The sequence below is a fragment of the Schistocerca gregaria genome, chromosome 2 (assembly GCF_023897955.1).
Source record: "Schistocerca gregaria isolate iqSchGreg1 chromosome 2, iqSchGreg1.2, whole genome shotgun sequence".
Taxonomy (NCBI): domain Eukaryota; kingdom Metazoa; phylum Arthropoda; class Insecta; order Orthoptera; family Acrididae; genus Schistocerca; species Schistocerca gregaria.
In genome coordinates, this window is record NC_064921.1 from 692,979,528 (window position 1) to 693,003,951 (window position 24,424).

The following is a 24,424-nucleotide window of genomic DNA, read 5'->3' on the forward strand; positions in this document are numbered from 1 at the left end:
GTAGGGATGCTGCTGCTGGTTGCACTTCTTAGGGGCTGCCGGACTTGTTGCCATGGTAGCAGAAGGGGCCAGAGTAGGATGCAAGAGGTAGGGGCACTAGATGGTGGCTGCCACTGGGTGGGGTGTCAAAGGACTCAAAACACTCAGTCTGCTATTACGATGGTGATGTCAATGTTGGTAGAGCCTTGCATGGTGAGTGACTTAGGGACCACAGCAGGCAAGCGAGAATACCAGTTTTGGAATAAAAACTTGTCGGGTAAGACATGGGATTTGGTTAAGGCAAGAAGGTATGTTATGGGTGGGCCTCATGTCAAAACACTTCTCCAAAGAAAATAGTGCCCAGGAGTGCTGCATTTCAGATGTCACCAATCATGTGATTAGGTGCTCTTTTAAATTTACTGTAACTACCAGACTACAGAGGGTTGGTGATGATGTCACAAGCATCCGCTGTGTCAGTGGGCTCAAGTTTAGTAATGATAAGGGTGAACTTTAATGTGTTCCTCATAATCCTGGACATGGCAAGGATCACCTGGTGGAGGAAAACTGTAGGTGTTGCCCATGAGTATCAGATTTGGGGGGATGGATGGAGTCTCTGCTCAACTGATGGGTCAGCAATGGCAACTGTGCCCGAGGCAGAGAGACACTCCTTAGTTGTTCAGACTGGATGAGGAACTGATTCAAATTGGCCGCCTGTACCAGCAGGTTAGACAGACTGTGTTCAAGGATCTGATCAGACAAAACACTCTCCATTTCAGATGACATTTCAGGGGTCTGTTCAGAGGGACCATTTCCCAATGTAGGTGCGTCTCAGGCATGAGTGTGGAATGAATCTAACTGGGAGAGAAGAAAAAAATGTACATGGCATTCACAAGAATGCAGGCAGAGGGTGGAAATTAAACACCACTTGGAGCTTGTGGTGCAACATAAAGTGACACAAAGGGTAACTTAACAGGGAAGGAACACTGCATGGAACATGCAAGGAATGGGAGTGGCAGATGTAGGATGCTTGAAATCTGGGTCACTAGTGTGGAAACATGATAGAGTGCCATAAATGTTTCACTGCACAATGCACATCACTACTATTAAGCAAGTGAACTTAAGGGAAGCAGAAGGAGCAGGTGAGAAGTAATATGTAATTCGTGTTCAAGTGGGGTGAAGAAAAAGTATGTGGACAAATTTCCAGTACCACAAGCTATGTATTAAGTCAGACAAACCAATATATATTGTTTAAACAAAAGCATATGGAGTATATATAATTTGTGTTGAAGTGAAGTGAAGAAAAAGTATGGGGCCGAATTTCCAGTACCACAAGCTATGTATTAAGTCAGACAAACCATTATGTATTGTTTAAACAAAAACATATGGAGTAAAAATAATCTGAAGTGTGATTAAATTCATAGGTGGGAGCCTCCACTAAGATTAACACATGTTAAAAAATTCAACATGAGCTCTGAAAGTTGCATGTGAAGGTAAATTTAAAACTATGCATGTGAACTAAATGGGGCAGTCTATGTGGACACTCAGCTCTGACATGAAGCAATGATGTCACAAGTATCCAACATGACAGTAGGCTCAAGTTTAGCAATGATGAGAGTGAACTTTTATGTGTTGTTCATAATTCTGGACATGGCAAACATCGCCTCGTGGTGGAAAACTGTAGGAGTTACCCTTGAGTATCAGATTTGGGGAGATGGATGGAAGCTCTGCTCAACTGATGGGTCAGCAATGGCAGCTGTGCCCCCAGGGTGCTTATGTGTGTCATTGCATATGGAATTAAAGGCCTCCACAACTGTAAGGTGGACTGTCCAAAGAAACTTGGGAATACTAAAAATGATGTGTTGCATGAGTCATAAACTACAGGAATGCAACTGGGCCTACTCTGGTAATTGTGGTACCTGCAAGTTATCTGCCACTAAGGAAAAGGCTGACTCATCACATTTGTCCTTGTGCAGCATTGGGTCCTCATTAGAAGCACTGGCTGACAAACAATAACTGGGACATTTTCACACTTGGTGCATTGATCGTTCACCATTAGAACATGCAGAAGAATGTCTGTCTTTCACGTCAATGGGAATTCCAAGCAGAACCCCCAGGAGGCAGGCCGCAGTAGTGGGGAAGGGGGGAAGACATTTGTGTTGGTAAATGCCAACTATGGTGTAGGTGCTTTTGAGAGCATCTAGGTATGACAGTGAGGGGACAGTTGACTGCTAGGGCAGACTGTGAGACTCAGAAATGCTTAGAATTTAGAAAATCACCACAAAATTATTTACTGAAGTGAAAAATTTTGTCCAATAGATATTATTCTCATTTTTGTTCTAAAATTTGCTCAAACTGAGATCCTAGGCTTCCACAGGCAATGTTTGTATCAGCAAAGCTATCTGAGTGTACCTCTTTCTTCAGCTCAAAACCTTCAGTAATTGCCGGCTGGAGTGGCCAAGTGGTTCTAGGTGCAACAGTCTGGAACCACAAGATGCGCTCCAGTCGCAGGTTCGAATCTTGCCTCGGGCATGGATATGTGTGATGTCCTTAGGTTCATTAGGTTTAAGTAGTTCTAAGTTTGAGGGAACTGATGACCATAGCAGTTAAGTCTCATAGTGCTCAGAGCCATTTGAGCCTTCAGTAATTCAATTTCTTCTCTCTAACTTCCATATTATAAAAAAGCCCTACTGAATCATTTCCTGTAGTATCACAACTTAAGTGTTTTATTTATAACACCAGTGAAAATGAAAGAACAGCTTCATCAGAATAGTAATTGCAAGTTACACTAATAAGCCATATGGAAAATACATTTTCCAAAAAGGAGGAAGAGATAGTAGTTTAATTGTAACAGCCCATTACCAAAATATTCTGGTAATATATTGTTCTAAATACTTCACATGTTTTTTTATATCCTCTTGGATATGCCCCTGGCTTTTTGTGTCTTGGTACAATATTTTGACAACATAATTTATCACCATTGGTAGGTGCAGTTTGATGTACTGAATCAACCATAAGCTGCAGCTCCCTTTATACATTCTGATTAGAGCATTCTAATTAGTGGAGTTGGTGATCCGTAAGTCACCAATTCCCCTGTTATCTTGATTTATCTGAAGCATTCCCTATGACTGATTTCACCAACAGTTCTCGAACCATGCTGGATTAACAGGAATCATTCCTTTCTTTATAGCCTTAGTGGGCTTCTTTTCTCTTTTGTTAATGTAATATTATTGGGTGGAGCAGAGGGTGACCTGATTTATTAATTAAGAAATTTTAATCATCTTGAACAACATAAAATATAACTAAAATTTGCTGATTATTCATTTCAAGGGACTACAAACCATCTTCAGCTCTATGGAAATAAACAAAAAATGACTTTGTTTAATATGAAGCTCAACTACCATTAAAAAAGCATACATTATGTTCAAAAATTAAAACAATAAAATAGCAGGAAACAACAGTACCCTTATAGAATTAGAACCAAGTGCAACATTCCCCAAAACACTGTAATTACTAAATTGGTCAGAGCATGATTTTTAACATAAAAAACTAGCAGAAGATTAATCTCTTTGCATGCTTGCCTGTACCCAGTGTGGTTTGCCAGCTATATAGATATAAATTATAAAAACTGTGCATGTTTCATATCTCCTCCTAAACCACTGGACCGATTTCAACCAAACTTGGTACACACATCATTTGTTGTCTGGAAAGAATCACTGTGGGGTAAGACCACCCACATATCAAAGGCATGGGGGTGAAAAAGCAGTGTAGCCCACAACACCAGAACACCTGTATTTCAGTCGTTCAGTATTTGAGATCGATAGCACTGCGAGACTGGCAACAAACTTTACACATTATTACAGAACTTAATAAAACTTTTCTCATTAATGAACTTCACAAAATGATGAAAGGAAAAAAGTTTGTTGCTGTTCATGGAGTAAAACTGGTGCATGGGGCATGGCATTTTAATTTATTTCTGCTTTATTACTAACTGTATTCATTACATATTTTGCAGACAGTATTCACATACACCACTCTACGTATCATAAAAAATGTGACAGAACACCAAAGCATGCGGCTCCAAGCCAGAATTAGGTGAAGCAGTGGGAGCATGCAGCGGTGAGTGCAATAGCTGCAAGAGTGACCGATTGGTGTGGCCATGTAGCAGTTCCACTGGAAAATGGGCCAGGCGATTGGGAGCGATAGGAAGCAAGGAAAGTCCATAGTGTGCACTTGTGAGAGTGCGTGGCACACAACTTGCTCATCTGCAACTTAAATGTACGAAAAAAGTGTTCAGCCTCGCCATTCGACTAGGGTTGGAACAGGGCTGAAGTCAGATGGAAAATGCCATTAGCATCACAGAAAGCTTCAAACTCTGAGGACACAAACTTGTGGCCATTGCCAGAGACAATAGCTTCAGAAAGGCCCTCAATGCAAAAAATAGACGTCAAAGTCCAAATAGTACAGGCAGATGTTGTAGAAGACAAAAGGAAAGTTGCTGTAAGCATCAATAACTATCAACCAGGGGGTGTCCCAGAAAGGACCTGCAAAATCAATATGAACGCGCTGCTAAGGCACAGTAGGAGTCTGCCATGCAAAGAAGAAGTGCTGGTGGCAAGCAGATTGATGTGCTCTGCACAAGAGCAACAATTAGCAAGCAAATTCTCAATTTGTTTATCAATGCCAACCCAAGTGCAGTGGCGGCAAGCTAATTGCTTCATCCAAACTTCACCCCAATCACCGGAGTGCAGTAATCAGAGTACTTCTGACTGCAACAAATGAGGTACAACCACATGAGACTGATCAGTGTCAGTTCATAACAAAATAACACCATGGTATACAGACAAGTTGTGACGTTGCCCAAAGCAATGTCGAACAAGGGGATCACTAATCTTCATAGAAGACAGAGGCCATTCAGTACTAAGCAATCATAAAACAATCTGCAAAGAAGCTTCAGTGGCCATTGCGGGAGCAATGCGACAAAAAACCACCAGAAAACCATCAGCTAATTCCTTATCTTGCGAATGAATAACCATGCATGACAATTCGGAAGAATCAAACTCATTGTCAGGACCCATAGGTAGACAAGACAAAACATCAGCATTGCCATGCTGGGCCGTAGGCTGAAACAAAATTTCGTAATTGTAGTTAGACAAAAACAAGTACCAACATTGCAACTTTTGTGCAGTTTGGGCTGGAACTGGCTTTGACAGATGAAACGACGGCGTCAAAGGCTTATGGTCAGTGACCAAATAGAACTTGTGACCGTACAAAAAAATCATGAAACTTGGTCATTCCATATACAATAGCTAAAGCCTCTTTCTCAATTCGAGAATAGTTTTGCTGGGCAGATCTGAGCAACTTAGATGCAAAAGCGATCAGGTGATCAACAGAATTAATGCGGTGTGAGGGAACCACTCCGAAGCCGTGAGAAGATACATCGGAGGCCAAAACAACTGGTTAGGAGGAATCGAAAAGAGTCAAACAGTGATCACTCAACAAAGCAGATTTGAGCTTGTGGAAAGCAACGTCACATTTCTAAGACCACACAAAAGGAACGTTCTGACACCTAAGGTGATGCAAAGATGCTGCAATCTGTGCTGCATTTGGTATAAGATGAACATAATATGCAATTTTTCCCAACACAGACTGAAGTTCTTTCAAGTTCCTGGGTGTTGGCAAGTCTCTAATCACACAGAGATATGACAGTGAGGGGTGGATACCCTGTCCGTTAATCATATGTCCTAAATAATGAATCTCAGTTTGAAAAAAATTGCACCTATCTCTGTTACACTTGAATCCTGCCTGCAAAAGTACAGTAAATAAGGCAAGCAAGTTCTGAAAATGTTCATCAGGGGTTCAACCTGGCACAACTATGTCATCCAGATAATTGGAACAACCAGGGACAGTGGCACACAACTGCTGCAAGTAAGCCTGAAAAATAGCGGGAGCTGAAGCACTACCAAACGGAAGTCGGCAAAACTGGAACAAACCAAAGTGGATGTTGATTACAAAATAGCGCTGTGACTGTTCATTGAGTGGAAGTTGAAAGTATGTGTCCCACAAGTCAATCGTGCAAAAGAATTTTCCCGCACCAAGCTTATCAAAAATGTCTTCATGGCATGATAAGGGAAATGTAATGACCACTGTCTGGAGATGAACTGTAGACTTAAAGTCAGCACAAATACGGAGACAACCATTTGGTTTCTTCACACACACTATAGGTGCAGCCCATTGTCAAGCAGAAACAGGTTCAATGACACCACTGTCTTGCAAATGCATGAGTTCAGCAGCTATGGTGTCATGCAGTGTGTGCGGTGCCAGGCGTGCATGCCGGGAAATAGGCACGGCATTGTCTTTAACTTCAACATGTGCTGCAAAGTCTGTGGCACAACCAAGGCCATCAGAAAAGAGTGCAGTAAAGTTATTGCATAATGCGGCAACACTGCCTGCATGGTCACTAGCACTGATGCAGAGTACATTGTCTTGAATTGAGAGGCCAAAAAGTTCAAACGCATCCATGCCAAAAATGTTCATAGCATCACTAGAGCGGAGCACATGGAAAGACACTGTACCTGTTGTTGCACCATATGTGGCTTGCAAACTACACATGCTGAGCACTGAGATTTCCTGTCCAATAAATGCAATCACCATGGAATGTGAACGACGAAGTGGGGGCAAACCAAGCAAGTCATATGTTGATCTGTTCAGTAAAGAAACAGATGGACCAGTGTCCACTATTTCGTGCCTCCATCCAGACATTGAATGCTGGCCAGAATACACTGCCGCCCAGCACACTTCGCCACATACAACATACCAGGTACAGAGCGGCTTGCCTTTTTCCATGCCAATGTGGGTGCATTGTTATACCGTGTGCTTGTAAAATTGTTCCCCCACCACCTGCTCAGAGACTAAAACTTACGCAGAAATGATTGATGCACTGAACTGTCACTTCTGTGACAGTGTAAATATGGTAGCTGCATGCTACAAATTCTTTCAGAGTGGTGCTCGTTGAACTCCACAGTGTTGGCTAGAGGGCGCTGTGGTCGGCGTAGTTCATCCACTCTCGTAGTGCCAACCTACGAGCTTGCACCTACGCTGTGGCATCAGAACTATCAATGCCACAAGTGATATTTTAATTTATTGCTTGTCTATTACTAAATATAGTCACTGTACATTTCACAGCACATTACCACTGGACGTACCTCCAGAATTTTATCGCTGTATAGCACATAGTACAGGAGATACAATATCATAAACACTGTACTGCATGAAAACGAAATGCCAAGGTGAAGTATGTGTACAAATACACGTTATGTAATTATGTTAAATATGTGTGACATATATTTGACATTTGCATATGCGAGCAAAACCACAGGTAAAAAGCTCATCTGAAACCCCTGGAACAGTTTCAATTGAAATGTTCCAAAATGTAAAAATTAATAGTAAATATTCATCTTTGTTTCAGTTGTTGCAGTGGCAGTAAAAAAAAAAACACCAGAATTTGCTGCAACTTGCTGAGTGCTTGACAGTGTAGCTAATGATTTGGTAGTGCCAAGAGAAAATTCAAGAAATTCTGGTTGATATGACGTTTCTCTTTCAGAATTACACGGTTATGGTGTAATATGGTTACAAAACTGTCAGAAAACTGAGAGTCTTATGGCTGATTTGCCATTCCTTATGTATTATTTTAATAATTACTGGTTATGTCATCCATAGTCATAATACAAAATTCCCCAAAAGCTACCATTCAGTTCAGCATGCGGTTGACTCCAGTGGACATAAAATGGGACAATTAGTATAGCAGATAAAATATCTAGTAACTATATACTCAAAGTATAACTTAACAAAAAGATTCAAATTTAAGACTTATATAGTTCCATGTAATTTTAAAAAGAAATAAAAGTATCAATTTGACGCAGTTATTAAAAAAAGCATTATCCATTCTTAAATGTTATATACTAGTCTCACTGCTTGAGAAGACTTCAGTCAATTTGTGGTAATACCTTCTTCCAGTCTCTTTATATTCCTCTGGTGCTCCCAGGCTGACAGTCTCTAATTTATTCAGTAATTTCTGCAAATATGTGCAGTTGACTTTTAACCACTATTCCCCACTCCAACATATACGACAGAGTGCAGCTACCTTGCCTCTTGCAACAAATCAGAAAGCATGCAGAAACACTTTGTGCAGCTCTGATGTCACAGCTTGGCACTCACCCAGCTTTCATATTCAAGGCTCTCAATAGTCATTCACATGTCATGTTTCATATGTACCTGATATGCCACCCTCTGCAGCCACTGTACAATGGCCTCAGCCAAGTACTGCAATGCGACACACATAGTGGACTCCTCCTCCAGGCAAAGCTGATCAAAGTCTCCAACGAGTGCATAGAATCCACTTGGGCACTGCTAGCACCACCAACCACTTCACAGCCAGCTTCATGCACATCTCACATCAAGCCAACAACCCCACCAAAGCGACACAGTTGTGACCCACTCGAGTTTCACACTCCGGCACTGAAATGCATCAGTGGGAACATCCAACAGCACCTGCCTCTCTAACATTTACACTCATGTGGATTGGGAGGTGAAGTTTAAGTAACCTGTCATAACGGGTGTTTCGAACTTTAAGGGGGAGGGGGAGGAGGGGAAGGGAGCTGTACGGGAGTGAGAACCAGTAATTGACAGGACACCATGTGCATTATCTTCGGGCCTAGTATCTTTGGATTAGTGTTTTCAACATTTCATTTTGCCTCTTGACATGAACTGATGGTTTGTGTTGTGCTGCATAACAAAGTTCAGTGGAAATTAGCGCAACTATGCATACATGTTCTCTTATGTAATGTGAGTACTCCTACAACATCATGGATCAATAGCAGACTTGCATTTCAACACCTCTGTGATCTCCCATAAATTATTCAAATAAGTGTTGCAATTGCACAGCTCTCAAAATGTGATAAAGGTGAAAATTATGCATACAAATGCATCTATCAACAAACAAATTAAATCAAGTGTAAGTTAACAACAATGGCACTGATGTTATGTGCCTATATCAAAGCAAAATGTGAAAACAAAACAAAAAAAGTCTGTGTCTGACCCAAATATTGACTAAATTACTTCAAAAATTGCTGTGACTCACATCACTCAGACAATCTTTTCTGTTTATTATTCAATATGTCTTTGAATAAGATATTTTCAGTAACATAACATGGTATATTTATGCAGTTCATTTAAAACCACTTTTTAGTAGTGTGTGTAGCACAAACAATGTAGAACTCTTTCAGGTGAAAGTATTTGACATTTTTTCCTAATAGTCTACCAGACACTCAGCAGCTTGATGACAAGAACAGTAGTGTAAAGTAATATTAATCATACTCAGTGTGAATCACACATTTCATTTTTCCCTTTACCAGTACCATACAAATCATGTGAAACAGCATATAAGACAATATAAAAATGAAAAAAATCAATTATTGACAAAATTATTAAATTGGATAGATAAAAAATCTACTCACCAAGCAGCAGCAGAACACACACATAGAAGACTGTTTTAATTGCAAAGCTTTCAGAGCCAGTGGCTCCGTCTTCAGGCAGAAGGGCTGAAGGGGAAGGAAGAGGGGTGAAGGAAAAGGACTGGAGAGATCTAGGAAAAGGGTGTGGATTTTTGGGAAAGTCACTCAGAACCACAGGTCAAGGGAGGCTTACCATACAGGATGAGAAGGAAAGACTGGTTGTTAGGGACTGCACTGGACGAGACTTGAAAACCTGAGAGCTTAAAGGTGGAAGACAGGGTAATATGCAGACTGGGACTACTGCCTAAACATCATACATGAACTAATAAGAGTGAAAACCTAAGTGCATTGCCCATAACAGAGGGGGGAGGGTGGTGGTGACAAACAAACAGATCAGAAAATGAAAGATGTAGAAAGCTAAAACAGAGTGAAGCAAAGATTAGATGCAGTGAAGAAATGCTGAGGCACAAGAAATAAATGTAAATTAAGGTCAGATGGATGGTGAGAATGAAGGACAAGCTGTAGTGCCAGTTTCCACCTGCAGAGTTCTGATGAGTAACTGGTGTCTGGTGCCTGTGGTGAAACAGGTGCGGAGGTCACTAATGTCATGTTGTAGAGCATGCTCTGCAACAGGATATTGTGAGTTGCCAGTATACACCCTCTGCCTATGCCCATTCATTCTAATTGATAACTTTGTGGTAGTCATGCCGATGTAGGAGGCCTTCTACATTGGCATGTTTGTGTAGTGGAGCTGATGTTGTTGCATGAGCACAAGGGGTCTCTGGGAAGATGTTGAGTCCATGCTGACAGTCCTCCATGCAGAACACATTCAAGATCATCTATCAGCATACCAGCACTGTAAAACACCAAGCTGTCACCATGTAAAGTAGGTCATCAATAATATTAAAATAATAGTTTCTATTCAAGGGCTGGTTGCTCAATGTATTGGAAGAAACAGAACTTTGTACTAAAAAGAATAATTATCCTGAAATAATACTCAGTGAGTAAGATGAATTCTGTTAGTACTATTATTTTAATATTTTAATGACCTGCTTTAAAGGGTGCAAGCTCAGTGTTTTAATGGCACTGGTTTGCTGATGGATGGATCTTGAATTTGTTCCCAATAGAGGACTGTCAGCATGAACTGGCTGTATTCCCTGAGGCCCTCTATGTCTGTGCATTGACATCTTAATATTAGATCAAAGCACTCTTGTTGTCAATATTTATTTTATTTAATATAGAAATTATATTTGTCGGTTTTAATCTGTTTTAGTAGCTACCATCTGATAATAAATATTTGTTATTATGTATTCTTGGCACAGATATTTTGAATTTTCTGTTTATAATACAATTACCACTTTCATGTATATTTTCACATTTGTTTCAACTATGTTTCATATATGTTGTCATTAAGTTAATAATTATTTCTATGAGGGTAAGTCATTTATTGTTAGCAAAGGAGTTATAAAATTTATTTTTTAGCAAATAGAAACTTACAAGAACATAGTCTCCTTGCATTTCAACGTACTTGGTTCATCTTTGTACAAGCTTCCTGATGCCCTCATAAAAAAAAATCTCGGTTGAGCTGCAAGCCAGGAATGCACCGCTTCTTTCATTGCTTTGTCGAAGTCAAATCGATGGCCCCTTAATGCCTGTTTGGGTGGACCAAAAAAGTGATAGTCAGAAGGGGCAAGATCGGGGCTATATGAAGAATGATCCAGTACTTCAAATTTGAGTTTCTGGAGATTTTCAGCAGTGTGGGCAGCAGTATGTGGACGGGCATTGTCATGCAACAACACAACACCTTTTGATAGTAATCCTCGGCGTTTGCTTTGAATGCAGGCTTTAGCCAGGCAGTGTGCATCTCACTGCAACGTACACTGTTTATTGTTGTGCCATTTTCTCCATAACGTTTCAGTACTGAACCTTGTGCGTCCCAAAAAAAGCCATAAGCATCAGCTTTCCTGCAGACGGTTGGGTCTTGAATTTTTTCTTGCATGGCAAATTTGGATGTTTCCATTCTGTACTCTGCTGTTTACCCTCTAGCTCATAATGATGGATCCATGTTTTGACATCAGTAGTGATCCTGTCTAAGAAGTTGTCTCCTTCATTACCATAGCAATCCAAATGTTTTTTGCAGATGTCCAAGTGCATTTCTTTATGCAATTGTGTGAGTTGTTTTGGGACCCATCTTGCACAAACTTTATGAAACCCAAGTCTGTTGTGGATGATTTCATAGGCAGAACCATGACTAATTTGCAGATGATGTGCCACTTAGTCAATAGTTAATCATCTCTCTAAGAGAATCACTTCATGTGAATGCACAATGGTTTCTTCATTTGTGGTGGTAAACGGTTGTCCAGTTCCATCATCATACATAACACTTGTGCGAACATTCCAGAATTTTTAAATACATTCGTAGACTCTCTGTTGTGGCAAAACACTGTTACCACACTGTACCGAAAGTCTCTGATGAATTTCGGCCCCTCATATGCCTTCCAACCACAAAAAACGGATCATTGAATGTTGCTCTCCTTTGGTGCAAATAGACAGCAGAGCAGCCATGATTAACAGCACAGCAGTGATAATGAAATTAACCTAACAGCTTGAAAATTGCAAAGATATAACAACAAATAAACAAAGCATGTGTCATCAGTGTTAAATGACAGTACTGCCAAAATAAACAAAAATATAAGTAAATTCCAGATAATAATTGACTTACCCTTTTGTTTCTTAAAACTGTAACTGTGTATACTTGCGCACCACCTGTGTGTCATAGCTGGCAAACCAAGTTGGGCACAGGCAACCATGCACAGAGATTAACCTTCTGCTTCTTTTATATGTTAATAGTCATGCTCTGACCAACTGTATACTATTGACAAGTTACACTTAGTAACAATGGTGTTGTACCCAACATTGTACTTAGGTACTGATTCTTTATTAAGCATGGTAGGCTTATTACTATTTTTACATTAATATTTATGTAAATAGTGTTTGTTCTTTGAAGACTGTTAAGTGTTCACAGTAAGTGAAAGGCAATTTTCTGTTTATTTTCATAGATCTGAGGACAGTTGCTAGTCATTCAAACCCAATAATCATCAGGTTGTAATAGTATTTTATTGGAATCCAGAGTATTAAAATTTTTAACACTGTAAGATTTCATCCAAGGACTTTCTGAACTTATACCCCACATCTCTGTTGATAAGGTTTTCTGGCAAACTAATATCAATAACTTTTCTGATGATATAGTCTCAGACCATGAGTGACTGTGCTGGGATTTTTGAAGTATTGCAGGTCATGGAGTAATGAGTTCCAGACACAGTTCAGCAACAGCTGACTTGTTTTGTTATTTCTAACAGATGCAACATTAATACTCTAGGTATCAGACGTAAACTGTCTTAGTTGTTTGGCTTGAATGGAAATTCCATGTTGGGTCGTAAGGAACATCCTAATAATGTATAAGGATGAGTCAAATGAAAACATTACATATTTCTTTAAATATTATTTATTGCGCAGAAGTGGTACAATGCTGTATCACTTTTCAACATAATCTCCCCCACACTCAATGCAAGTCCTCCAGTACTTACAAAGTGCATAAACTCCTTTAGAAAAAAATTCTTTTGGTAGTCCACACAACCACTGATGCACCGCATGGCGTACCTCTTCATCAGAATGGAACTTCTTTCCTCCCATTACGTCTTTGAGTGGTCCAAACATATGGAAATCATTTGGGGCAAGGTCTGGTGAGTATGGTGGATGAGGAAGACACTCAAAATGCAGGTCTGTGATTGTTGCAACTGTTGTATGGGCAGTGTGGGGCCTTGCATCGTCATGTTGCAAAAGAGCACCTGCTGACAGTAATCCATGTCACTTTGATTTGATTGGAAGCCACAGATGATTTTTTAGGAGAACTGTGTATGATGCACTGGTGACAGTGGTCCCTCTAGGCAAGTAATGCTCCAAAATGATGCCTTTTTCATCCCAAAAGATAGTCAGCATATCCATCCCTGCTGATGGTTCTGTTTGAAGCTTCTTTGGTTTTGGTGATGAGGAATAGTGCCATTCCTTGCTCGCTCTCTTCATTTTTGGTTCATGGAAGTGAAATAAGATTTCATCCCCAGTAACGATTCTTGCAAGGAAGCCATCACCTTTTCGTTCAAAGTGCTGAAGAAGTTCTTCACAAGCATCAACACGTCATTCTCTCATTTCAGGAGTCAGCTGCCATGGCACCCATCTTGCAGACACTTTGTAAAACTGGAGAAAATCATGCACAATGTGGTGTGCTGACCCATGACTAACCTGTAAACATGCTGCAATGTCATTCAGTGTCACTCAGCAGTTTTCCTTCACAATGGCTTCAACTGCTGCAATGTTCTGTGGAGTCACAACTCGTTGTGCCTGACCTGGATGAGGAGCATCTTCCACTGAAATCACACTGTTTGCAAACTTCCTACTCCATTTGTAGACTTTCTGCTTTCTGCTGACAAACATACATCACCGTACTGAACCTTCATTTGTCGATGAATTTCAATAGGTTTCACACCTTTACTCCACAAAAACCAAATAACAGAACACTGTTCTTCCCTGGTACAAGTCGCAAGGGAGTTGGTCATCTTTATACTGATACTGTGACGGTATGTGTGCATCTGCACTATGCTGCCACCTACAGGACATTCTGCTCACTGTTTGTAGCACACTTACCAACTTACATGAGAACGGCGCAAAATTTCGATTTCTTATTACAAATTTAAGGTTTTCATTTGACTCACCCTCATGGTTGACATGATTAGTTGCATGAAAGATGTATTTACAAAGTACTATACAACACCATGTCCACATTCAATCATGACACAGAACACACTGAACACTTCGCTCCATCCAAAAATAGGCTGCCCTTCACTCACCAGCAATGCATGTTGCTGTCAATATCCCCACAGGCCGATGTATGACATATCACACTGATGCTGGGCTTACTGGACACTTTATACTGTACTTGAATAGCTGCAGCAGAACCATGGACAAACAAATTGAGAAAGCATTTAAGACTTACAAATGAAGAGATGATTCAGTAGCTCAATGGATGAGTGCTAAAATCCTAAGATTGGTTTGAATTCTACAATGCTTTAAAAATCACTGTCCTATTGGAAGGACCCCGCCCCCTCTCCTTCCCCTCCTTGAACTATGGAACTTACCAAGATGGGATGGCTTGTGTGTCTCAATGACATAGATAGTTGTACTACAGTTGCAACAAGAATGGAGGGATGTCTGTGGTGAGACCAGAGTAACCTTTGTTTTGTGAAGAGGGGCAGAAGCCTTTTCAGTAGTCTGGATGATTGACTCATCTGGTGTTGTAATATTAGTCAACATGGTCTTGCTCTGATGGTACTCCAAACATATGAAAGCAAGGGGAAACTATAGACTAACAAATGTCACATTTCTTTTGGTTGTTTTGTCTTCCTTTATACGATTATAAAAATTTGTTGCACAACTGTAAATTGACTGAGCTAACCATGTGTATTGCAGGTCAAGACTTCTGGAGTAGTGAAAGGAATTCAAGAAAAGAAAGTAACTGTACAGTGAAACATCTTGTCCCTTCATCTACCAGAGATGGACATTTTTAATCTGGCAAATATTCTACAAATGATGTGCAACTTTTCTCTACTTTGTGCAGGTCACTATTTATACACTATATAAAACTAATTGTGGTTTAGTTGTTCAACTATTTATATTTTTTATGTGAATATGATTCTCAGCATCAAAATCAGGCATTGTATACTTTGTTAATATCCATTAGGCCTACATAATTAACATATTACTTTCATTAGTTTTCATTTATGAATTTTTGAAATTAGACACATGAATTGGTTCAAATGGCTCTGAGCACTATGGGACTCAACATCTGAGGTCATCATTCCCCTAGAACTTAGAACTACTTAAACCTAACTAACCTAAGGACATGACACACATCCATGCCTGAGGCAGGATTCGAACCTGCGACCGTAGCGGTCGCAGTTCCGTACTGAAGCGCCTAGAACCACTACGCCACACCGACTGGCATGTGAATTGGGGATGACACTTTTAGTACTAGCTTCTCAGAAGCTTTTCTTGCGAATTCAAAAAGCATGAACTTCTCTAAACATATTATCAGGAGTAAAGTCTATATACTTTCGGTTCAGAAAATATTTAATTATGCTGTTGGAGAAAGCCCTTGGGTGAAATTCTGAACCATATGAAATACATGATAGGAAATACAAATATATGCAATGAAATGTAATACAATTTAATATAACTCCGGTGTGAGTAATTATCTTGGTACTTGACTGTAGATGATTACATATATTATATACAAAGATAAACTATGTGCAGGTATTTCATGCGAAATTTCTAACATGTCAGAATAATGTGGCATGCCTATAACCTGTGGAATAAGTGACTAGTTAACCGAAGAATATGAACTACCTAAACAGCTCCAAAAACGTTTTGTTCTACCAGAAAATCTGTAAACATCTGTGGGATTATATTCAAGGGCAGAAGGTAATAAAAGAATAAGTGTTATGAAACTAAAACATACCTATAATGTCAAATGAAACCAAGTCAATAACTAAAATGAAGGCAGTCTGTTCAAAAATGCTAAAATTTGCATATCTGTGGAATCATAGCCTGCTGCTGGGTAATATTCAATATTCTGCCTCACCCCTACATCATAATATGCTGGATTCTTCTTGACATGCTGTCCACAAGATGTTAAGATTTTGCCGCTCTATCCTGTACCATCCCATTCTTTTGCCCTGGTCCTTCCACGGTCATCCAGTGTGAGATGAGGGTTCCTGCAATGACACATTATAGGTTCCATCTGGTCTCATGTATGATCAGTTGGTTTCATGCCAGCAAATACCAAAGACTGTTCCATTTTGTTGGCTGCTAGCTCCTGAAGGATGGTGTTTTCAAGATGAATTTGGAGTTGTGTGCTATGCCCTTGAAAGACAAATGCTTCACTCAAATGTTTACTTAGGACTGCACAACAGATTGGAGGACACTGCCCTGATACTGCAAAACCCTCAAACCATTCTAAAAAGTGATGGAAGGTATTCAACATCTGGACATGATACCAGATCAAAACATAATTTACCTACCTCACAGCTGCACCCATAGGCTACATTCTGAGACATACATTGGTACTTTGTCACTTCTGTACTCTTTCACCATGATCATCACACTTCAGACTGACCCTGCACTCATTGGCAGAGAGAAGCCAATATCCTTAAGCTAAATTCCATTCCTAGTTTTCCTTTCCCCATTTCTTTGCACTCAGCAGTGCTGCAGGATTTTGACTGTTATTTCTAACAGATGTAACAATTTTGTTACTCACCATGTAGCAGAGATACTGAGATGCAGACAGGCACAACAAAAAGGATTTGTAATAGATGAGTAGAGGCCAAATAGACCATGTCGAGATGGCTATGTACTGCCTTCATCAATTCAGTTTTCCAAATTGCATCCAAAAACCCAGCACACAGCCCCTATGCACACTCTTTAGGGTACCTACAAACCATGATTTCTAGGTACTAATCACTAGCTGGTGTTGCCCATCGTGAGTGTCTACTATGTGGCAGATCTACAACATATTGTATCTTGTTACAGTGGTTGGATGTTTGAATAATCTCAGTATAGTCTACACCAGGGGTTTGAAACCCATTTAGAGACTTCCAGTAACATGACTTTCTTTTGCTGACACAGCACTAGGAGCGCTTCAAGTCCATCAGTCCATCATCTCAATTTCTTACTGTGTGATTTAAAGTCTTTCATATTTGTTTTTGTTTCATTCAAAACAGAAGCTAATTTTTGTCATATTAGTAGTAGTAGTACTAGAGGTAGTAGCTTTATTCATATGTAGATTTCATTTTACAAGGATACAGAACATTTCAAAGTATTTACAAGTTTTGACCAATTTAAAATAAGCTAATTCATATAAACATGTATTTATAGACTTCTAGTTAGGGACAATCATTAGATTTACTCCTGGTACACAATACATTTAACAAATAACTTATTAAATAATGTAATGCCACACTGTTCACTCATATCTCACTATCAGTCAATGCACACACTATACATTGATTCATAACACTTCACTCACCACACACAAACACACACACACACACACACACACACACACACACACACACACACACACACACTGGTGATCTCTGGGTCATTTACTGTACTTTAACTTCCCATTTGCTATCCTGAAAAACTGAGTCAGCATCCCTCCATAAAAAGTGAAATGCTGAACTCAGAAAGAGGAAGAGATGTTAGTATTGTGCTTTGCATAGCTTGGGGTAAGTATTTCTAGAGAGGAAAACAAGGAAAAACACAAAAAAATAAAGGTGCTATGTGGAATGCTGGATGTTTCACAATTATTATTATTATTATTATTATTATTATTATTATTATTATTATTATTTATTTGTAGAACATTTTTTATCAAACCCCTACTCTGTTTTATCTAAGTAATCCTTCAATGTGTAAAATGTATTGCATAACAAGTACTTTTTAGCTGCCTTTTTAAATAAGTGTATTTTTTGCAATTTCTTTAATCTCTTTTGGTAATTTAATGTACAGTTTTATTCCTTGGTAGAAAATGCTGTTTCGAGTTTTAAGTTTATTTTTTCTTCGTAAATGTAAGTTGAGTCTATCTCTTGTTGCATGGTCATGGACAGAGCTGTTTGTGCAGTAATTACCAATGTTATTTTTTATGTGTACAACTGACTGGTAAATTTATTCACGTGGAGCAGTTAAAATCCCCAGTGTTTTGAACAGATCTTTACAATGATCTTGACTAGTATTTTTGGTTATTATTCTTCTGGCTCTTTTCTGAAGTTTGAAAATTGTGTTCTTATTTTGTGCATTTGTTCCCCAAAAAGAATGCCATAGCTAAGAATTGAGTGTACATATGAAAAATATGTAACTAAAAGCCACTGCATGTTACACACTGATGACAGGATTTGAAGGGCATTACATGCTGATGACATTATGTTTGCAAATACCTTTGAGTGTTTACACCACTTCAACTGAGAATCAATATCCATTCCTAGAAATTCTGCATTTGTTAGACAGTCTATAGAGGTGTTGTCTACATTTAATTTAACATTGTCATTTTTCCTCTTCAAACTAGAATTCATGGCATTAGTTTGATTTTATGTTCAATGTCTCTTTATTGATTACTGACCAATCATAAACTTCCTTCAGAGTTTCATTTGGTTTCTCAGCAAGGAGTTCTCTCGTTTTCTCAGTGACTGTAATACTGGTGTCATCAGCGAAGAGAATTTTTTCACCATGAGCAACACTATTGGGAAAGTCATTGATGTACACTACTGGCCATTAAAATTGCTACACCAAGAAGAAATGCAGATGATAAACGGGTATTCATTGGACAATATATTATACTATAACCGACATGTGATTACATTTTCACGCAATTTGGGTGAATAGATCCTGAGAAATCAGTATCCAGAACAACCACCTCTGCCCGTATTAACGGCCTTGATACGCCTGGGCTTTGAGTCAGAGCCTGGATGGCGTGTACAGGTACAGCTGCCCATGCAGCTTCAACACAATACCACAGTTCATCAAGAGTAGTGACTGGCATATTGTGATGAGCCAGTTGCTCGGCCACCATTGACCAGATGTTTTCAGTTGGTGAGAGATCTGGAGAATGTGCTGGACAGGGCAGCAGTCGAACATTTTCTGTATCCAGAAAGGCCCATACAGGACGTGCAATATGTGGTCTTACATTATCCTGCTCAAATGTAGGATTTCGCAGGGATCAAGTGAAGGGTAGAGCCACGGGTCATAACACGTCTGAAATGTAACGTCCACTGTTCAAAGTGCCGTCAATGCGAACAAGAGGTGACCAAGATGTGTAACCAATGGCACCCCATACCATCACGCCGGATGATACGCCAGTATGACGATGATGAATACACGCTTCCAATGTGCGTTCACCGCGATGTCACCAAACACGGTTGCGACCATCATGATGCTGTAAACAGAACCTGGATTCATCCAAAATAATGACGTTTTGCCATTAGTGTACTCAGGTTCATCATTGAGTACACCATCACAGGCGCTCCTGTCTGTGATGGAGTGTCAAGGGTAACCACAACCATGGTCTCCGAGCTGATAGTCCGTGCTGCTGTAAACGTCGTCGAACTGTTCGTGCAGATGGTTGTTGTCTTGCAAATGTCCCCATCTGTTAACACAGGGATTGAGACATGGCTGCACTATCCGTTACAGCCATATGGATAAGATTCCTGTCATCTCAACTGCTAGTGATATTAGACTGTTGGGATCCAGCATGACATTCTGTATTACCCTCCTGAACCCACCGATTCCATATTCTGCTAACAGTCATTGGATCTCAACCAATGCAAGCAGCAATGTCGCGATACGATAAACAGCAATTGCGATAGGCTACAATCTGACCTTTATCAAAGTTGGAAACGCGATGGTACGCATTTCTCCTGCTTACACGAGGCATCACTGCAACATTTCACCTGGCAACACCAATCTACTGCTATTTGTGTATGAGAAATCGGTTGGAAACTTTCCTCATGTCAGCATGTTGTAGGTGTTGCCACCTTGTGTGAATACTCTGAAAAGTTAATCATATGCATATCACAACATTTTCTTCCTGTCGGTTAAATTTCATGTCTGTAGCATGTCATCTTTGTGGTGTAGCAATTTTAATGGCCAGTAGTGTGCATCAGGAATGGTATTGGTCCTAATATGATACCTTGCAGAACCCACATATATTAATTTATTTTGGTTCTGATAAGTGTTTAATAAATGTTAAATGTATTTGAAGTATGTGTTATCTCTATTCTTTGTATCCTGTCTGCTAAGATTTTATTTATTCAGGTAATTTATTAATCTGTCTTTCATAATTACTTCTATTATTTTTGAGAATGCTGAGAGCAGGGAAATGGGCCAGTAATTTTCTATGTCTTCTGCATTACCTTTCTTAAGCAAAGGTACAACTCTTGCTTGTTTTAACTGCTCTGGAAATGTCCCTGATAGGAAGGATTCATTTATTATATTTCTTAAGGAGCATTGTATAATCCTTATGCATTGTTTCAGTACACACATTGCTACTTCATCTAAGCCTACTGACTTTCTATTTTTTAGTTTTTGAACAGTTTTATTGACTTCGCTCTCTGTGGTTGGAAGTAACATCATTATATTTAGTGCAACATTATTTACAGGTGTTATATTTGTTCTGGGGAATTTTTGCTGTAAATTCTCTGCAATACTTGAAAAATGCTTGTTTACATAGTTTGCTAAATGTTGTGGATCATTTATTACCTTATCCCCCTCCCCTAGCAGTATGTTATTCTGCATTTTTTTGCCTCTCCCCATTTTCTTTTTTAGAACATCCGAGAATGCTTTGTTTTTATTCTCTGCATTATATATTATTTTGCCATTAAATGACTTTTTGCAGCAATCACGCCTTCCTATAGATCTTTTTGTATCTATGATAGAAATTTAAGAATTCTGGATCATTAGGAATCTTTTTTTATGGATCTGGGGTGTTCTTAATTATGATTTGTTGTGTGTACGCACTCTTCGAATTGCACTGTGAATAAATTTGTCCTGTTCTACTTTATTTATGCTCATATCTATGATACCGGATGGAGTAAATGAAAGACTGAGTTGGAATATCAACAATATTATGAAAATGATATACTGCTACTCACCATAAAGATGACATTTCAAGTTGCAAAAAAATCATGTTACACATAATGCTTTTGGCCAAAGCCTTCTTCAGAAAGGAAACAACACACACACATTCACACAAGCATGCACACATGACCATTATCTCCAGCAACTCCAGCCAGAATGCAGCTGAGTTAAATGGAAGCAGCAGAATGGAGTGGAGTGGGAAAGGGCAGCAACAGCTCGGTACGGGTGGTGGGAGAAAAGTGAACACTGACTGATGGAGTATGCAGGGATTAGATGGTAACAAGACAAGAGTACCAGTTGCAGTATCAGGAGGCTGTGGGAGAAGGAGTGGGAATGGAGCAACAGTGAATTTGGAGGAGGTGACAGACAGAGGAGATGGTGCTGTTGAATGGAAGGTATGGGGACAGTAGGTTCTGTACGTTGAGGCCAGGATGATTTTGGGAGTGCTGGATGTGTTGTAAGGATAGCTACCATCTGCACAGTTCAGATAATGTGGTGGTTGAGGGACGATCCCAATGACCCACATTGTGAAGCAACCATTGAAATCAAGCATGTTGTGTTGTGCTGCATGCTGTGCCACAGGGTGGTCCACTTTCCTCTTGGCCACAGTTTGGTGGTAGCCATTTATCCTGATGGACAGTTGGTTGGTAGTTATACCAATATAAAAAGCTGTGCAGTACATGCAGTAGAGTTGATAGATGACTCTCCACCTTCCCCACCCCTTTCCTCCTGGATCCCTACTTGTCACTGTTGACATCACATCTCTCATGCCCATGGTCTTCCCACTACTGAACACTATCTCTCCCAATGTATTAATGACTCCAAACGAACTATCTCATGCCTCATACACCTTACTAACTATATCATAAACTTTATTCACTTTATCTTAACACACAACTACTCCTCCTTTGAGGGAAAAGTATACAAACAAATCTGCAGTCCAGCCATGGGCACCTGCATGGTACCCCTCTATGCCAACCTTTTTATGGGCCATCTAAAGGAAACCTGCCTATCCTTGTAAACTCTTATTCCAGTTCAGGTTTGCTGACAATATCTTTATGATCTGGACTCAGGAACGAGACATACTGTCCTCATTCATTCACAACCTCAACATCTTCTCTCTCATCTGTTTCACCTGAGGCCTCCTCAACACAGCATGCCACATCCTCAATGTTGACCTCCTCCTCTCTGATGGCTCTGTCCACATTAAACCAACCAACTACCAACAGAGCCTGCATTTTGGCAGCTGCCATCCCTTTCACATCAAAACATCCTCGCTTGTAGCCTGGCCATCTGGGGATGGAGTATCTGTAGTGACAATAACTACCTTTCCTAGTATGGTGAAAGTCTTCACAGGCATATAATATTCTCCAGAACTAGTCTGGAAACAGATTTCCCATACCATATACCCCCCCTCCCCTCCCCTCCCCTCCCCCCCCCCCCCCCCCAAACACACACATAATCCTCTTCCAACCCACAACCTCCAAGAACCAGCTACAAAGAAGCCCAATGCCATCCCAGGCTGGAAAAACTGAACCACATCCTTTGTCAGGGCTTTGATTACCCATCATCATGTCCTGAAATGAGGGTTAGCCTACCAAGGATCCTTCTCACCTCTCCTAAAGTCACCAACCCAACCTCCAAACATCCACACCATCCCTATGCCACTCCAGATCCCAGCCTCTTACCACAGTGATCACATTTCTGTGGAAGTCCGAGATGCCAAACCTGCCCAATCTATCCATTCAGTAATTCTTGTTATGGTCAGAGGCCAGGCCACATGTGAAAGCAGTTATGTAATAGGCCATCTCTGTTGCAATCATATCCCCTGATGCTATACCTGACAGCTTCATCTTGCTATCATCTAGTTCCTGCACATTCTACCAGAAAGTACTCACTTCTCTCCCTCGACCCATACCCTGGTATCACTCCTCTTCACCAATCCAATCTGGAACTCTGCATTTGTTTGACACAGTTGCAGTCTCGCCAGAGTGGCTGGAGAAAGCAGTTAGTGTGCATGAGGTGTGCTTGCTTGCTTGCGCACCCGTGTGTATGTGTGTGTGTGTGTGTGTGTGTGTGTGTGTGTGTGTGTTTTTTCCTTTCAGGAATGCTTTGGTCAAAAGCTCATTGTGTGTCTTTTTCTTGTGTCTGTCTGGAACTCAACATGTCATAATTATGGTTAGTGGCAATCTATGCTTTTCATAATATTCTTGATTCCATATTTGGTTTTGTTTTATATAACACACAAGGTGGTTTCAGTGCAATACATTGCATTGCATACCTATGAATTGGTATTCAACTTTATTACATCTTGCACAGAATGAATAGTAGAAGTTGAATACTAATCCTGTAAAAAGCTGCTAATACAGAGTTTTCCATTAAATATGAGAAAGCATGGAAAATGGATATGAATTAAAATAAGTTAAAACACAAACAATATACCTATTTCAATTCAGGAGTTCACACATGGATTCATAGGCAGGAATAGATAACCACAGAACACAGTGCTTGCATTTTATATAAAACCAAGATGAGTATGGAATCATTTACACCACCCACTATTACAGATGTGAGCAAAAATAAAACAAAATATGAGCAACGTATTCACAACACAGTTCAAAAGGAGAAATACACACAAGAAATCACAATCAAGAACACAGTGCAATGAAGCCAGCTGCTGTACCATGTTGTCAGAAGATTGAGGTATTGACATGTGGTAAGACGCAATTGCTTCCTCTTGATAATGACCAAATGGTTGGAATTGTAATACTGGGTTTTACAAATAATTCTACAGTCCAAAGGCAGCCATGATGTCATTTGCAAAATTTTATATGACTGAACCCCAGCTACAGCAAGCAAGTCAATTTTTGGTTGTATGATGTAATTGGTTAGATAAAAAACTTAACACATATGAAGGTACTGAAATTTGCAAGCTGTGGCTCCTTTCACTGGCAGACAGGTTAAAATGGAAGGAAGAGGGGTGAAGGAAAAAGACTGGCGACGTTTAAGAAATGGAAGGAGATTGGGAAAATGTCCCAGAAACCTGGGTCAGGAGAGACTTACCAGATGGATGAAGAGGAAAGACTGATTGTTGGGGACTGCAGTCCTTTTCATCCATAAATTAATTTTTGATTCAGATTTCTCAAACATATTAATTTGCAAATGCATAGAAATCTTTGCTTCCAGGCACATAC

At 39.9% G+C, this 24,424-nt stretch overlaps 1 protein-coding gene across 6 annotated transcripts in view; it reads left to right on the top strand.

Annotated features, from left to right (window-relative positions):
• Positions 1-24,424, top strand: part of LOC126334777 (agrin-like) — an 884,963-nt gene that overhangs the window by 853,580 nt on the left and 6,959 nt on the right. For 4 of the 6 annotated variants that reach the window (XM_049997372.1, XM_049997377.1, XM_049997374.1 and 1 more), the window contains one exon: positions 15,012-15,053. The exons of the other annotated variants lie outside the window; for them this stretch is intronic. The gene's annotated coding sequence lies outside the window, so the exon portion shown is untranslated. Of the gene's footprint in view, positions 1-15,011; positions 15,054-24,424 lie in introns of those variants that run through there. 6 annotated transcript variants of the gene reach the window in all.